This window comes from Micrasema longulum, unplaced genomic scaffold (assembly GCF_059751315.1).
Source record: "Micrasema longulum isolate JH-2025_06_02 unplaced genomic scaffold, ASM5975131v1 h1tg001118l, whole genome shotgun sequence".
Classification (NCBI taxonomy): Eukaryota; Metazoa; Arthropoda; class Insecta; order Trichoptera; family Brachycentridae; genus Micrasema; species Micrasema longulum.
The window spans coordinates 248,003-254,684 of NW_028278306.1; the positions used below are offsets into that span (position 1 = coordinate 248,003).

A 6,682-nucleotide genomic window follows, 5' to 3' on the forward strand; every position below is an offset into this window, starting at 1 on the left:
AATGAATCTAACGATCTCTAGAAAAAATCATGTTGTTTGAGCGTTTACTACAAAAATACTGCATGTTATTAAAAACGAGTTATTCCATCTTAGATAAATTCATAATATGACAGTATATTTCTGTTACGAAAATCAACTAAAGAAAGCGTTTCCGTGTACTCATATACTTTTTTTAATTAGTTCATAATGTCTTCATCATAGGGCACTGCATTGGTTCACCAATCGCAGCGTATCTTGAACATTTTTGTCACACGAAGGTAAGATAATCAGTCTTACCAGTCCAGGGACTATGAAATATCCTAGAGTAAAACACCGTTTTAAATAAATATTTCTTGCAACCATGTTGGGAATCTAACCCGAGACATCCACCGGTTGACTATTTATATCACAACATTTATCTGAGTGTCTTTAAAACGGACAAAATAACATGAAAAGGTTACTCTGTATGAACTGTCACTGAAATCTCGGTGGAAGGGGGGGGGGGCGATACTGGTTTTCCAAATAGAAGTTGATTCTCCCAGTTTACTAAAGCTTTGGTATTTTTTTAGAGAAGTGTTATCATCTAGTAGATGACGTCTTAAAAACGTTGTCTGTACAAATCAATGGCGCTGGTTTACTAGAGAGCGTTGATTGTCAGCAGAACGTCAAACATCGGTACCGCCATTTACAAGACGGGCGTCATTGCGGTGCAAAAAGTCTTTGAACTGTTTTTTTTTGTGTAGCGGTGAGCATTTTTGCCTCCTAAAGAAGGCAAAATGAGTGCAAACGTAATACAGGCGAAATGTTTATTGATTGTTCAAGTAATTATGAAGCTTTATATAACGAGAAGAGAAAAGACTATAGAAAGCCCGGTAAAAACATAATTTGTGGAGAAATATCAGGACAACACTTGAAATATCAGGTATGTACAAAAATGAATTATTAATTAGATAGCTATTTTATTATGAACGTGAAAAGAACTCTCTCAGATAAACAGGCGAAGTGGGACTATTAAAAATATTGTGAAGAACTATATAATGAGAATATTTTTTCTATGCCTGATACTGAGTCAGTGTAATTGCGTGCGGTATTCGATTATGTGGTCGAATTTTTGAATATTAAAGATATTACGCATACAAATATTTTGCAATCGTTCCAACTTATCAAGCGGTTCAGAATTAGCATCTGGGTAACATACATTTACATAATCAAGGGGTGGAAGAAATAAACTCTGGACGAATGTCTGCTTAACATTGGTTGGAAAAAAATCTGTAATATTTTATGTGAATGCAAACTGCTGTTAATCTCGTGACTAACTTTTTTAACTTGATCGTACTACCACTTTGTGCATATATATTTTTTTAACATGTTCAATTAGAGGTTACCGAAAAAGATACTTTAATTTTCATACGAAATGTTTGTACATTAATATCAATTTTGCTTTATAAACAGTCGAATATAACTCTGTCAACTTCCCTTTGTAATCGGGACTCTGGTAGATGGAAGATGCACGTGTGTAGATACCGAAGATGCCAATCGTTCTAACAGCTTCATGTTCATTTCAATCTACCTTATTTTGTTTAATGAGATCTAACCTTTGAAAATTATGTAGGTAAAAAATCTAAGGACGTAACAATCCTGCTCAAAATTTCTTATTTTGCCCCTTTTTTCTCTGCTGCGCTTGACATGTTTTTATACTCTTGAACTACTTTTTATTACTTTTAGAATTGTTTTCAAAAACAATAAATTCCTTTTTTACTATAATGTGTCATTATTTTAAAATATGTTTTTTAGATTAAATTAAATTTATTGACATATATTTTATTTAAAGATTCTTCTCATCATTTATTTGAATCCCTTAAAATATGTATGTATATATTTGTTTTTCCTTACTGAAAAAGTTTTTTTTTGCATCTGACCATGTTTTTTATTCTTTTTTAATTCTTACATTTTAATTACTTTAACTAATTTTTTTCATTATTTTTAATATTATTTCTCTTTGTAAATACTAACTTCAAACTTTTATATAACTTTTTTATTTTGATTTTAATTTTTAAACCGGTTCCATTTATTATTATTTTCTTACTCTTTTTTGTACTTAAAAAAAAATGTTAATGAGAAACTTCAGCCCTACGGGAAATTGGATACAAAAAATATTTTCTTGCGTGCGGTAAAAATTAGAGCATTCAATTGTAAAGCAAAGCTTCTTGAAAATGTACGAAAAAAATCATAAAAAATATTTTATAAAAAACGCACTACTTTGATTGACGTCACTGATTCATGTAAACCAACCAATGATGTGAGAGTTGGTTGAACCAAGAGGAAGAACTAACATGGAACAACCTCTGACGTCACACGCGGAGATACTCAACATCCTGATTTATAACCTTAGATATAATTATAATATAAATTAGAAACTTCACTGATCCGTTAGAGTTAAGTCTAACTGTGTAAACTACAAAACTATGTAATTGTACTGTCTGTTTCATAAATAAATAAAAAAATAATTATAATAATGAACCACAAAGTTAGTGCTACAAATATCCAAAAATCTACAGTACTCCCTATATAATCCGCCACTTCACTTCTCTGGCCCTGCCAGTAATCCGGCGTTTTTATACAAGCAGCTACTAGGCGTTTATTTTAACTGTTTAAGTTAACTCTTAAGTTGCGTGTAAGTATTATTGTAGTGAATTATACAGTATTACAAACATACGTGTAAACAAAACATCGCTCTTGCTGCTTAAATGCGTCGTTATTAGTGATTTCCAGTAATCCCTCATTTTCAGCAATCTGACAGTACTCTGGTCCGATATACGCCGGATTGCCGAGAAACCACCTCACTCACTTTCAGCCCTGCCTAATTGCTTCAAAATTTCAAGGTCCATGTTTGAATATAACTGCAAATGTCAACTTCATTAATATTATAAATAGTAAATCCAAGTTTAAACATAACTGCAAACGTCAAATTTATCAAAATTATAAAGTAAATCTATGTTTGAAAATAACTACGAACGTCAAACTTACCAAATCATATAGTAGTTCAATGCTTGAAAATAACTGCAAACGTCAAATTTTATGATAAATTCAATGATTATTTTGCGGTTATCCGCAACCGCCAAATTTGTCAAGATTACGCAGCAATTCGTATTTTTACGTTACATAATGTTATTAGTAGAAGGCTCATAAGAAGTGAAAATATTAATTCCAACAAAAAACAGTATTTGGATCTTCGTTATTATTTTTAATAACTTTGTTTTTACCATTTTTTATTAGGTATTTTTATTTAAAAACAAATATAAATAACATTTTGTTGTTTAAAAAATGAATGCCTTGATTTGATGTTTCTACAGCAATTTTGTTTAATTCATTGTATTTTGGTTTTATTACATTTTGCATCTTTTCTTCGTCATCATCATCATCGTTTCCTTTCCGCACCTAATGGCGCATAGGCCACTGCATTGGTACTTCAATCGCAGCGTATCTTGATCATTTTTGTTACACGAAGGTAAGATGATCAGTCTTACACTTCAGGTACCAGTCCAGGGACTATGAAATATTCAAGTGTGAAAAAACCCATTTAAATCAATATTTTACATCAATCATGTCGGGAATCGAACCCGAGACCTCTTGCATGGCAGGTTAACGCGCTGATCATTACACCACGAGGCCGACATCCTTTCTTAAATCTGTACAATATTTTTCTGTTTTATTTCTCCTTCCCTCTTAAAGACTTGCATCAAAACTATTTGATTGACATGTAAATATTGCAAGAATTATTTCAGCATAATTTTTTTTTCCAATACATATTGAATAACACCATTTATTTACTTGCACAGTTAGCTGAAAATACTACAAAAAACAGTTGGAAATTGGAAAAGAAATGGACAATCAGAATCCTAAAATCTAAAAGTGTATATTAAAAACTGTACATTTTATTTAGTTTAAGGTTTAGTCCAAAATGTAAAAAAAAATGTTTGCCGAAACCAGGGATCGAACCAGGGACCTTTAGATCTTCAGTCTAACGCTCTCCCAACTGAGCTATTTCGGCAACTATTGTCACTTCCAAAATGTAGAATCAAATGAAAGTCACTTACTAACTTGATAACCTTTTAACACTAGTATTTAAAACAACATTTGTACTCATTTGGCGAATGCAATAAAATTATGCTTTCCTCATAGAATTAAGAATAGTCCAGAAGGAACGTAGAATCATATTCGAAAACATCGGACTGTGTCCAATAATTCCTTCACTATGCTCTACTTTCGCCGCGCGCATTCGTGATACCGCTGCGTAATTATAACACAAATGTAATTAACATATTACAACACAGATAAAGAACATTTAAGAGAAGGTAATTTAGAAGTCTAGGCATCTACAGGGCTTATGACCTGTCAATGGCTGGTTTAAGTGGCCACTTTACACACTGTGTAACATTTACCATTCTGCCTATATTTGAACATCTTTATTCCTTCAGTTCTTTCATCTGTTGATGCTTGTGAAGTTAAAGAGCTAAAACCTTTGTTTTTGCGGGTGAGATTCATCTAATTGAATTATTTCACCTACATACTAGGCAACGCCTGAAAATTATATTTTTTCAATTTCTATACATCTTCATGGACCAGGTGGATTTATCAACAATGTTTTGAGTTTGTGCAAATTTTTGTAGACAAGCACTGGATTCAACTCCCTGGGGAGCTGTTTATATCAACATATTACAACAGAGATGAAGAACATTTAAGAGAAGGTAATTTAGAAGTCTAGGCATCTACAGGGCTTATGACCTGTCAATGGCTGGCTGGTTTAAGTGGCCACTTTATACACTATGTTAATATAAACAGCTCCCCAGGGAGTTGAATCCAGTCCTTGTCTACAAAAATTTGGACAAACTCAAAATATTGTACACAAATGTAAGTTTAAAAAAGTAATCTGTAAATTTCTATAATATTTTATTGCGCACGCGGAAATATTGATTGACACAACAGAGTAGATAAGATTAGAGTAATTGAATTAATGAACTTTGCATAATACATAAAACGGATATTTTTATATCATGTTAAATAAAATTTGAGGTTTTAAAGATAAAAATAAAATAAAAATGCCTCCATTACCATTTCTTTAAGCTTATTAATAATTCACTTACTAAATGATTTACATATTGCTAATAACTTTTCAAACCTAAAGGGGGAAAATACTTCCATTCTTGCAAAAAATCCATGTCGTTAATTCCTGTAAAAAATATATTTCATGAATCCCCCTAAGCCGCTTTGAGGAAATCTCAGAACACGAAATAAAGTTACATTGAATCCATCCATTAACAACAAGTTAAGCCTTAATTAACCCTTAATTAACATAATTTAAATTTAACGACGCCAGATTTCCATAAACGCTGCACTCGCCACTGACAACAGATCGATTTTCGAGTATTTCAAATAATCTTAACAGAAAAATATATGTGTCTGAATCCGGGCGGATAAAGACTACAGCTTTGTGTGTGAAATAGAAACCAGAATGTGTTTTTGATTGAAGAGTGATACACAGCTTATGTAAGAAAGTAATCCAAAGACTTACAGCTGTCGATGAGAAAATTCGGTGATTTTTTTAAAAGTTTGTTAATAGACTATCAAACTAAGGTAACAGTATTATTATTTTAAATTAAAGATTCTTCATTCATCAATTTTAATTGCACTTTTTGCGTAGATGTTTAATACATATACCACGTCCTTAAAATAGAGAAGGTCAAAAGGCGATTTTTGCTATACTTGTATCTTTAAAATAAATAGTATTGTATCCATCGTTGTTTCTGGCAGGATGCTGGATCACACCACCTTTGAATCTCGCCGTCAAATTTTACTTGGGAGACTTTTCCATTAGCCGATTTCTGGAAGCATATATGATCCGAATATTTTGTAAGAGATAAGTTTGTATGTTCCCAATAATTATGCTATAGCAAGATCTCATGCACTGTTTTACGCACCCAGAAGCCGTACAAATAAAGATCAAAATTCACCCATATGGCAATTCGCTTACTGACAACGGCTTCGGCAGATAATATAGACCTATTATTCCGTACAAATCGGCAGTTTAGCGGCTATCTGTTTTCTATCCAGCAGCAGGCGACGTAGCGCAGTTGGTTAGACGGCCGACTGTGAAATTGGTGTCGCGGGTTCGATTCACGCAAGTTGCAAGAAAAAAATTCGAGAAAGGTTTTTTTCTCAATTGGTCTGGGTGTTGTGGTGTATTTTTCATTACCTCTTCCAATATCCCTTCTCTTCCACCCGCTTACAAGCCTCAAAATAGAGGCTTAGCGGGTTATTCCTTTAGAAAAAAAACATTAAATTCTACCTTATTTTTTCAGTATGCATTACGTGATGAGTTAAACAACCTGCAAACTAATGCAGACTACAATAATTGTCAAATTAATTTTTTACGGTTTGGTAGCATTACTTTAAATTATAGATTATTATTTATTACATTTAGATAGCTCCAAAAAAATGTATTAGGTAAAAATTTTAAGTGGCCGAGATGCTTATAAACCGAGGCCCAGAGAGTCGATTATCTGACGCTCGAAGGATCAAATTTTCTAGTATGTATTTCTAGACCGTTCCTTGTTAGTTTAAAACGGTTTGTATAATTTCAAAATAATCGACATAATGCACTCAGCTGAGCGTATTTATCCGAAAATTTAAGCGCACTATATTT

The 6,682-nt window shown here is 32.5% G+C and overlaps 1 non-coding gene across 1 annotated transcript; it reads right to left on the reverse strand.

The window, feature by feature from the left end:
* Positions 1-3,957: 3,957 nt before the first annotated feature.
* Positions 3,958-4,030, reverse strand: TRNAF-GAA (transfer RNA phenylalanine (anticodon GAA)). The gene has a single exon. It is a non-coding gene; the product is annotated as a tRNA-Phe (tRNA).
* Positions 4,031-6,682: the final 2,652 nt, after the last annotated feature.